Consider the following 11,422-nt stretch of genomic DNA (forward strand, 5'->3'; position numbering starts at 1 on the left):
AAAGTGAGTCTCGGGAAGCTAGTCGCATTTTTAACGAGGAGGTGGAGCTTAAGCTTCAAAGGGTGTGCAGGCGGAGAGGTTGAAGGAGACATTCGAAGTTCGGCTATGTTTGGCGTGTGCATGGGGGCCAAGCCCAAAAGTTTTTAAAAAAGCTCTTAATATAAAAAAAAGCTGCAGTCGACGAGGGGCAGAGGGGAAAGGCCCGCCAGTTGGGCGATGCATGAAGAGAAGGCCAGTGCATGAAGAGGAGAGGGGGAAGGCTGGACTAAGGGGCCGCCAGTGAAAGGAGAGGAGGGTGGGCACTGTTTTTCAGGTGGGAGGCCGTCAGAGAGCCGCCTGATTATGGAGGTGGCATGCAAGCTGTGAGAGCTTTTAAGGAGGAGGATGGCTGGCTAGGAGCCGTAGGCCGCTATAGGAGGTCAGGTGCCCGGTCTGAGCAGTTGGGAAGGAGAGATGCTGAGGCCGAGAGGGACGCCATCAGAGGTTCCGGGGTCATGAGCACAGGAGGTGGTTTCCAGGAGCGGGGGAGCCAGCGCTGCATATGTGAAGGAGATGAAGGTGGCGCTGCATGAAGAGGGCGGCCTTGAGGGTACGTCGAGGAGGCTGCAGTTGAACGAGGGGCATGTGGAGGTGCACGGGGCAGTGCTGCAGTAAAGGAGGGCCAGAGGGCCGTTGGCTGCATGGTAAGGGGTTGAAGACAGGGCTGCAGGGCGGCCAGTTTGCTAGTTGGAGAGAACGAGGAACTGCAAGAGGGGCAGTTTTTTTTGGCAAAGCAGGAGAGCCTGGAGGGGCCGAGGGTCACAGAGGGACAGTTGCAAGGTCGGAACTGAGGAGAATCGAGAGCAAGGGAGTACGCGGGGTCGGGATTACATGAGGTTATTCGGACCTGCCAAGACTTGAGAAAGCGAGCGTGCAGGGAAGGACGCCAAGGCTGGGTGTCGAGTACTGAAGTGAGATTGGGATGGCTTGTAGCAGATTGTAGGCATTCAAGATTTCCAAAAGAGGAAGTTCGAGGGATGCAAGTAAAGGAGGACATTTTCTATGCAACCCATCATTGTATAGTCTCTAAATGAAGCCAATCGCATTGGCATCCTCATAATTTACATATTTTCAATGCATGTGTGAGTGTAATGTTTGCAAAGTGTAGCTGAGATGGTGGATATCGATGTGTGTAAATTTATTAGCTCGAGGGCAATCAAGTGCATGTCAAAGAATGGGCAAGGGTTTGAGTGTTGCTTGTTAACAGATTGTATGTGCTGCTCTAAAGGTATATAGATGAAGGCTATCATGATTTACTTTACACTTGGGTAGATACACTATGGGTTGGTTAGGCATGGGCTCGAGTAGTGATTGTTTGCAGATCGGGTATATAGGTGTGTGTTTACTAGGGGATTGGGGTGCTGTGAGATCACTCGGCTATAGAGAGGCATTCAATTAGTGTGCTGGTGGTTTTCCCATTTCCCCTTTCCATCTTGTGGTGCCCCATGGAGGACCCACTGATTGCTTCCTAACAAGGTGTTCTTGAGTCAAGATGAAGCAGGAGTTTGGGCCAGTGTTTAAAGGAGATGAGGATGCAGATGATTGGCTTGCCGATTTTGAGCTATTTATGTTTACAGTACTGCGGATGCCAGGCGATGAAGCAAAGCTCCAGACTCTACCTTTGGTGCTGCGAGGTAAAGAAAAAGTTTGGTTCGATGGCTTAGAAGGTGTACACAAGGAGACTTGGATTGGATTTTGCGAACAATTCTTACAAAGGTATAGAAAGGTGGTGTCGGCTTCGGAAGCAGATGCAAAGATCAAGGGTTGACAGCAGGACGTAAGTGTAAATTTTGTTGCTTTTGTTGATAAATTTGAAGCTTTTTGGAGGGATTTGGTGGCTGCTACCCAAGCAACCAATGTGGGATATTTGAAGCTTGAAAGGTTTCTATCATGCTTGCATCCCTATGTTCGTGAGAGAGTCGATTATGAAGATCCAAGCACTTATGATGAAGCCGTCAGAATTGCCAGAGAAAAGAGTCGAAAGATGAAGAAGAAAATGGAGGCAGGATTGCTACAGTCGGCAATCATGGTAGCCAGTGGACCTAGGCTCAAACAGATTGAAGAGCATCATGAGATAAAAGCTCCTTTTGTCAATATGAATGTGATCAAAGCACATGAAGCTAATAACAGGGTAGAAGAGGTAGAAGAAGTGCCAACCAGGGCTCAAAAGGTGTAGAGAGGTATATTCAGGGTGCCACATAGCTTGCTTGCTCAAGAGAGCGAGGTGGTAAAAGATCTTAAAGAAGAGGTGGCAGTTCTAGAGCCAGCAACGAGGCTGACAGCCAAGGTGCAAGAATTGACAAGTGCAGAACAGGAGTTTGACAGCTCTCAAAGATCTAGCAACAGTTTGGACATAGATAGCATGTGGGAGACAGAATCCCGGTCTTCCAGGTATGAGACCTATGATGTTTTTTATGTGAATGAAGTGGAGAACAGTGTATGCGAGTTGTCTGTCAGCCATTTGGAAGTCGAGGAGACGCATAGTCCAGGTGTGGAGATTCCTTGTGTGAATTTGCCAGTCGAGCAGCCATCTCTTGTGTCGTGTGATGGTGAGTCCCTATTGGAGGAAGAGGTATGGCTTGATTGTGCATCAGACTTAATTGAAGAGCACGTTTTTGAGGATGACTTGCAGGAGCTAGAAACAGAAACAGAGGTATGTCAAAGTGATTTGTCTATGCAGGGGGCGGGGCAACCTTGCCTTGGTGAGCATGTCGAGGTGTGCTTTGAAGTTCCACAGTTTGTGTGTAGCCGTGGAGAGCTAACTCCGGCAGATGACTCTGTGGAAGCTGATACAGGTGCAGCCTATGAGCCTGAGGCTCCATGCAGAGAGGAGGGTACTACCAACCTTGCAGGTGTTGAGGTGTTTGAAGAACAGGTTGTCGTTCTAGCAAGTCATGCTCTTGAGATGGCCTTGGTGCCGTTTACAAAGGGTTGGGATACAGGTTTGCAAAGGGATCAAGTTGGCTTGTCTATGCATCAGGTGGAGACAAATGGCAGGGTCTTGCTATTTTATGTGCTGCTATGGATACATGTGTTATGGGAGGTTTCTTTACATGTCTTTGCGTTAGTGGCGAGGCTTTTTTGCAAAAGACTACACTATGGAGGGTTCTCTAGCAGGTGATAGGATAGATGATTATGGTACATGTGCTTCAAGTGGGCAAAAGCATGTTTATGGTTGGCAGAAAGGGTTGTGGATGCAGGGTGAAAAAGCTCGATGCTATGAAGAGCGGGAAGGACGGCCTGTCTATTGGCCTACAGGTGCAAAGGAAGACTTGAAGAAACATGCTTTACAAGTGGATGGCCACGGCCATGGTTTTGTATTTGATCTAGGTGGACTTTACACCACGCTTGGGGAAGCCTGGAGCTTTCCATTTGACCCTGGCGGGTGATGCAATAGCAGATGCTTTACTCTCTATATATATCCTATCTATATAGCCACTATCATTTTTCTTATGCAGTCTATAGCTCTACGTTATATCATTCTCTGTATACATACTTATTTTACCTACATAACACTATGGTTGAGCATGAATGCTCAACGAGGGGGGTGGGCAATGATGGTGCAGCCAGTTTTGGTCGACAGAGGGAGAAGCCAGCAGCAAGAGTATGGCATCAGGCAGGATGATGGTACTGGACTTTAGTAGGTATGAGATGCATTTTTTAACCGGTTTCACACGGTTTCACAGTGAGGTGTATGTAGAATGTGGATTTTAGCAGACGGACGGGGGTTTTCAGGCTCAGTCGCTCGGCTCTTTTGAAGTGGTCAGATATTCTTGCACGGGATGGCACCATGCAATGTATGTTGAGTGCGCCCCGCTTGGACAAGGTCCGAATTTCGATGATGCTCAGAGATGGATGGATAACTGTTTATGATTATGAGACCGGCGGCACGAAAAGTGAGTCTCGGGAAGCTAGTCGCATTTTTAACGAGGAGGTGGAGCTTAAGCTTCAAAGGGTGTGCAGGCGGAGAGGTTGAAGGAGACATTTGAAGTTCGGCTATGTTTGGCGTGTGCATGGGGGCCAAGCCCAAAAGTTTTTAAAAAAGCTCTTAATATAAAAAAAAGCTGCAGTCGACGAGGGGCAGAGGGGAAAGGCCCGCCACTTGGGCGATGCATGAAGAGAAGGCCAGTGCATGAAGAGGAGAGGGGGAAGGCTGGACTGAGGGGCCGCCAGTGAAAGGAGAGGAGGGTGGGCACTGTTTTTCAGGTGGGAGGCCGTCAGAGAGCCGCCTGGTTATGGAGGTGGCATGCAAGCTGTGAGAGCTTTTAAGGAGGAGGATGGCTGGCTAGGAGCCGTAGGCCGCTATAGGAGGTCAGGTGGCGGATCTGAGCAGTTGGGAATGAGAGATGCTGAGGCCGAGAGGGACGCCATCAGAGGTTCCGGGGTCTTGAGCACAGGAGGTGGTTTCCAGGAGCGGGGGAGCCAGCGCTGCATATGTGAAGGAGATGAAGGTGGCGCTGCATGAAGAGGGCGGCCTTGAGGGTAAGTCGAGGAGGCTGCAGTTGCACGAGGGGCATGTGGAGGTGCACGGGGCAGTGCTGCAGTAAAGGAGGGCCAGAGGGCCGTTGGCTGCATGGTAAGGGGTTGAAGACAGGGCTGCAGGGCGGCCAGTTTGCTAGTTGGAGAGAACGAGGAACTGCAAGAGGGGCAGTTTTTTTTGGCAAAGCAGGAGAGAGCCTGGAGGGGCCGAGGGTCACAGAGGGACAGTTGCAAGGTCGGAACTGAGGAGAATCGAGAGCAAGGGAGTACGCGGGGTCGGGATTACATGAGGTTATTCGGACCTGCCAAGACTTGAGAAAGCGAGCGTGCAGGGAAGGACGCCACGGCTGGGTGTCGAGTACTGAAGTGAGATTGGGATGGCTTGTAGCAGATTGTAGGCATTCAAGATTTCCAAAAGAGGAAGTTCGAGGGATGCAAGTAAAGGAGGACATTTTCTATGCAACCCATCATTGTATAGTCTCTAAATGAAGCCAATCGCATTGGCATCCTCATAATTTACATATTTTCAATGCATGTGTGAGTGTAATGTTTGCAAAGTGTAGCTGAGATGGTGGATATCGATGTGTGTAAATTTATTAGCTCGAGGGCAATCAAGTGCATGTCAAAGAATGGGCAAGGGTTTGAGTGTTGCTTGTTAACAGATTGTATGTGCTGCTCTAAAGGTATATAGATGAAGGCTATCATGATTTATTTTACACTTGGGTAGATACACTATGGGTTGGTTAGGAATGGGCTCGAGTAGTGATTGTTTGCAGATTGGGTAAATAGGTGTGTGTTTACTAGCGGATCGGGGTGCTGTGAGATCACTGGGCTATAGAGAGGCGTTCAATTAGTGTGCTGGTGGTTTTCCCATTTCCCCATTTCCAACGTACGACTAGACAAAGGTGCATCCATTTTACTGTTACGCAAAGTATGCACCAGCCATTTAGGCAAACCTCTAGCCTAAATGGAACGTCCATGATTTTCCACATGGAATACTGAAGAAGTAAAAAACATTCGTCAACGAGAAAAAAAGTAGAGGGAACAATAGAGGACGATGCCGAAGAAGACAGCGTACGAGCAAAGTGGAGAAAACACATGCTACATCGATTATGCACCAAGCTACGGATGAGCTATGGATGTGCAAAATATTCTTTATTTACATTGTATAAGGTCTTGGACTCATTTAGGTATTCCGAATTATATAAGGTAGAGGTCTCAATTTAATTCCATAGTAGAAACACTTGGAGTCCATCTCTTTATAAGAAGCCTTTTTATGCTAAGAGGATTCATTCTTGAGAGCTCACTCTTGTGTGCTCACTTTATTGATGGCCTAGCCTTGAGCTTAATGCCCATGCTTAGAAGGCTAGTGCATAAGAGAACTCGAAGCTATCCTGTAGAGTGTTGGTCTCCATGGTGACACAATTGAGCTATCAAAGGACAAGAAGGCATATGAAAGTACACAGGATCACCCTAATAAAATATGTATGGGTGGTTTCATACTATTCTGACTTTCAAAGTTCCATTGATTTTCAATTGTGGAAAAGGTGGGTGACATTACCACCTACAGAGGTAACGAAGAAGCTCTTGGACTTAAGTGCGCTCGTGTGTGGAAGTCTATAAATGATATTTTCCATTTTCTTGAAAGGTAAAAGCTAACCCTTGATGTGATCGTTGACAAGGGAGGAAGATGGACACGAGAGATGAGAGAGGGGAAGAGAGAGCCAGACAACTCAGATTTGCTAACCCCAAAAGGTGTGTGTAGAGCACCCACGGAGTACACATATATAGTGGGACTCCTAGCTATATAAAGCATAGGGTTTGGTATATATAGCTCCAACACCCCCACTCAAATAGGAGTCCCTAACTGTGGATGAAAAAGCCCTTGGGGTACAAGGGAAAAATCCACAACAGCATATACCTGCACTATTATATTAGCAATTTTCAAAGTTTACAAAATTCATTTTCCAGGAGCTACATCATTCCATAATATACAATGTTCTCTTTCAAGCGTCTTTGGAAGTTTACTAACCCTATAATTGAATTGATGCAAATTCTTCAATATTTTTGAGTAGTAGCTTCAATAGCATTGAGGAGCTGCAATATCTTTGAGTCCTTGTACATGCTGCTTGACGTGAATTTTATCCTGTAAATGACATCAACCCAAGAAACATATGAAAACGTGAAGGTTAAAAGAATGATCACATCACATTGACCTTATAGACGGTTCACTATGGTGCTCTAGAGACGACACAGAAACAAACATAACGTTGATGCAATCACGTGTGCACAAAGTCGGTACATAAATTCTATGGAGCACTAGTGGTGCATAGTCACAACTACCAAATCCCTGTTAAAAAGAATGATAAGAACAATAGCACTAATAACGACAAGGGTGCATGCAATGAGATGATAACTACCATAGCACGGATGACAACGAGGGTGCAATAAGACGATAACACCCATAGCACCAATGATGATGAGGTTGCAGCTTGAGGGTGCATGGAATAAGATGATAACAACCATATCACCAATGACAACAAGGGTGGAATAAGAGGATAACACCCATCGCACCAATGATGAGAACGGTGCATGCAATAGGATGATAACAACCATAGCACCAATGAAGAGAGTGTGCAATAAGACGATAACTCCCATAGCACCAATGGCGACGAGGATGCAATAAAACAAGAACAATGATAGAACCGTAAAATACCAATTACAAGGGTGCAATAGAATGATATGAACCATATTGCATAGTCACAACTGCCAAATCCTTGATGAGACGAGAATGATAATAAGCACAAAATGATAACAACCATTTCACCAATGACAAGGGGGGTGTAATAAGACGATAACAACCATGGCACTAATGATGACGAGCATGCATGCAGTAGATGGTAACAACCTTAACACGAATGACGATGAGGGTGCAATAAGACGAGAACAACGATAGCACCATGAAATACCTATTACAAGGGTGCAATAGAATGATATCAACCATACTGCCATTAAATATCGATTTCACAAAAATCAAGGTTCTTTCCATAAAACAAGAAACCAGGCTCCCAAATACTCATAAACTTTGTCACATCTTTAATTAATAAAAGGTGAATTATCACATCACCAGAAAAGAATTAGTAAAGTCATTATGTACAAAGCATAAAATGTCAAACTGCACAAATCATGTAATTAATGATGGACATCAAATGAAGTTTTCATGAAAAGAGCGACAAGTAATATTTTTCCAAATACTGTAACTTGTTGAGACTTTATCATACACCAAGAGTATATGCAAACTTGCATCTGATTGAAGCAAATAGAGCCAAAATAAGCAATACAAATAACAAGATATGGAACCATGTGCGGTGATTATCATGCATTAAACCATCCACTATGATTAACATGCGTTAAACCCAAGCCCCGTGGACATGCATGACCATTCCCTTACGTAAAATGCACATAAGAAGTCAGTTTGAGTCATAACCCTTACGATCACTATGTGGAAGCATCATCATCTGGCGCCATTAGCCACTAATAAGTGAACGCTACTTATAACATAGAAACACACTTTATTTATAGCCCGCCATCAAACATTACAAGAATTTAACTAGCATTCTCAATGAAAAAAGACAAAAGTAAAAATAGATCTTCTTTGTGAACGTGTGGCCGATTGTTGGGGGTGGTCATAGCTCTCGTGAAAGGACTTGCATCTAGAGTCGAGACTGAACCATGTTACGAAAGCAGTCCGAGTGCCATCATCCGTGTCACAGGAACAAAATAGTAGAGATAGACAGCAAAAGATATTAGAGAAAGAGATCTTTGTATTGATGGATTTTTGCAGAGTCTTGATACAACAGAGGAGCAATAAAATATATGGGCGCACTCCGTTGTACGGAGCTTGAACCTCCCGACCACCCCTGAGATTTAGTCCGCTCGCATGCAGCGTCTCGCTCGCACTTGCAATCGCACTCACACTCGCACTCGCAGAAGAGGAAATCTGTGTATGATCCCAAAAACGCACCACCCGTCTTTCTTTTCTTATTTTTTCCTCGAAAAGCATGTGACCTCTCAAAATAGCCGCTTTTCTATTTTTGGCGTTCGGTTGACTCGACTTGCGCACCAAGTATACCTGCGAGAATAAGATAAGAACATAACTCCCAAAAGGAGCCAAAACAGCCCAAGTCCGTCTCACACAATCTTGTTTCCCTCGTTGCGCTCTTCGACGGCTATGTGATGAAATATTTTCATAGCCTGCTCTGATTTGCTAAAAATCAGCCTGCAAAACAGCATTTCCTACAAAAACGATGCAAAAACAGCAAATCCCACTTTTTTCTTAATCTTTGGCCCTCATCAAAACATCAAAATCTCTTAAGACTCAAAGAACCAAAGTTGTTCCTTATAACAGAGGCTTCAATCGCTTCATACATCACTTTTCCAAAATCCCACGTTAACACCTTAAAAAATGACATAGAAAGTGCCTTCCGGATCAAAAACTTTTATTGGACGAAAACAATCCACACATCCTTCTACACAGTGGACCAACTTTAAAACAACCAAAACTTCCTAGAAAAACAAAATTTATTGCTAAAACACTTCAAAATCAAGTCCTGTTACAATCCGAGAGGCAAGATATAACTAGAAAGGTATGGGGCCTTTAAGATTACTATCATGTAGTTGAATATCACGTCAGTCTGACAAACAAGGTTTCGTGGTTTAGCTTGTCATCATCATGGCTTTATGTACCATGGTATCACACTATTCACCATGGCATTAGAGATGCTTATAAGAATTTTGAAATAGCAATCATCATGGCTCTACGTGCCATGGCATCAGAGATACTTTCTTCAAAATAAATAAAAACTGTAAAATAGTAATTAGCATCATGTCTTTACATACCATTGTATCAGAGATGCTATTTTTGTGAGGAAATGCAAAATCTACAAAAGCTCAAAGACAATGACTAGTCAGAAGATAATGGCTTGGTAAATCTTATCATCTATACATCGATGATTCACATGAAGAACATCACACACGGTAGTATACCATAATAAAATGATCATAAAATCATGTGAAGTATTTTATGAAAAATTGTGACGCGATCAATAGCATGTATCAAGAAATAAAGACATGAGTGGAGAAAACAAAGACACAACATTTGATATCACCTTGAACCATGGATGAAGATACATCATGTAACTTCACCCATGTCACCATGGAGATCGACCTGACACTGTAGATCTTGGTGAACCTTGTCATTTCACGGTACAAATGGTGATAGACACGGCATATGTCTTCTCAATAACTTCCTCCAAAGGTAGAGCAATAATGTAATCATCCTTGGTTTGTCCAAGGAGGAAAAAGGATGGTTTAGGGTTTAGGGTTCAGATACCCTGCCAATTCATCATTGAATTTTCTTAGCTATGGCTAATTGATGTCCTCTTTTATTGTATTCACAATCGATAATGTACCAACTATTTTCAATTTTGACGCCCGCATGAGCTACTTGAGGTGTTGGTGTCACTCCTTGTGGCTCAGAATGAGACCATTCCATACTCTCTAAGTCAAGAACATGAAGGTCATTGAAGCAGGTTGAATGAGAACTACCACCAATTACAAGTAGATAATGGCATGCTTGAACTATAGTTATATGATGAGAACGAGGAGAAAGCAGTGTTCCTACTGCTTCGACATCATCCCACGTCATTGTTTCAAGGTCAAGAATATTCAAATCATTAAGAAGCCGACATTTTGAATCTTCTTCGCCAAACATTAGAAGATTAGAGCCTAAGAATGTGCACATCAAGCTATTGAGAGGAGCCTTACAAATTTTCTCACAGACGAGAGGAGAGACTTTGAGATGATTCTCTCTCTAGTGCTCGACATTGGGAAGAGGATGGGGTGTAGGATGGCCTCTTTATTTGCCATGAGCTTATGGAGGTAATTAACATTTTGACAAATAGGTGAACGCCATGTGTGCAAGAATGGTGGGTGTGTAAGAGATGTGTAAGAGTTGTAAAAGGATGCACTTTCCCCCCAACAAAGAAGAGAATAATTTTATGATTTTTGGACTTCCATAACTCCCACATATGATCTCTGATTTGAGCGGAGATCATAGATCTGCAATCTACGCGTCGACCTCTTTCCATATATGTGCTACATGATATGGTTTTACCTACTAGATTTTAAATTTCATTTTGGAGAAAAACTTTGAATTCAAATAAACTAACCGTTTTGCATGTTTGATTCAAAAGTTGTCCTTTGATTACTTTCTTAAGACTAAAGGTTTGACTTTCTTAAACTTCCAAATAAAGAGGCTCTCCTAGACTCCATTTTCTGCCTAATGCATGGGATGCTAATGAGACAAGATTGGTCTGCACTCTATTGGAGAGATTTGCTCACAGACGAGAGGGTGACCCAGCTCTTAGCGGGGATCTATTATCCTTTTGAGTTCAATAAAAGCAACGACAAAGCCCGACTGATGGGGGGGGGAAGGGAAACCTTCAACCGTGGGAAGATGGGCGCACTTCAAGAAAAGTCTCCATGCCTCGTGGTCTGAAACAATGGATAAGTGATGACAACATCCAAAATATACAATGTAGTCGGTGATCATGCTAGTCTCACAGACTAGAAATCTCTGGTTTGTGTTTGTGTCCAAACACCATAGCCCACCATAGGTAGATGCTCAAAAGCTTCTGCTAACTCGTTAGGAGCTAACTAGTCAGGTACAACAATTTACTTAGGATCTACAGAGAGCTCAAAAATTGATGCGCTGCAAGTTGACTATTGTTGGACTGCTATGGCATGCGCTATTTAAAGCCAAACTCGTAGAATATCACTATACTGACAACTCTTGATTTTGTAGAGAGCATCCATGATTGCGAGGCCTTTCGATTTGACCTGG

At 43.9% G+C, this 11,422-nt stretch overlaps 2 pseudogenes; one reads left to right on the forward strand and one right to left on the reverse strand.

The window, feature by feature from the left end:
* Positions 1–1,531: 1,531 nt before the first annotated feature.
* Positions 1,532–3,428, forward strand: LOC147432502 (uncharacterized; annotated as a pseudogene).
* Positions 3,429–3,541: 113 nt separating this feature from the next.
* On the reverse strand, positions 3,542–4,065 carry LOC147432503 (uncharacterized; annotated as a pseudogene).
* Between the last annotated feature and the right edge of the window lie 7,357 nt (positions 4,066–11,422).

The sequence above is a fragment of the Adiantum capillus-veneris genome, chromosome 20, assembly GCF_014529385.1.
Source record: "Adiantum capillus-veneris isolate H3 chromosome 20, ASM1452938v2, whole genome shotgun sequence".
Taxonomy (NCBI): Eukaryota; Viridiplantae; Streptophyta; class Polypodiopsida; order Polypodiales; family Pteridaceae; genus Adiantum; species Adiantum capillus-veneris.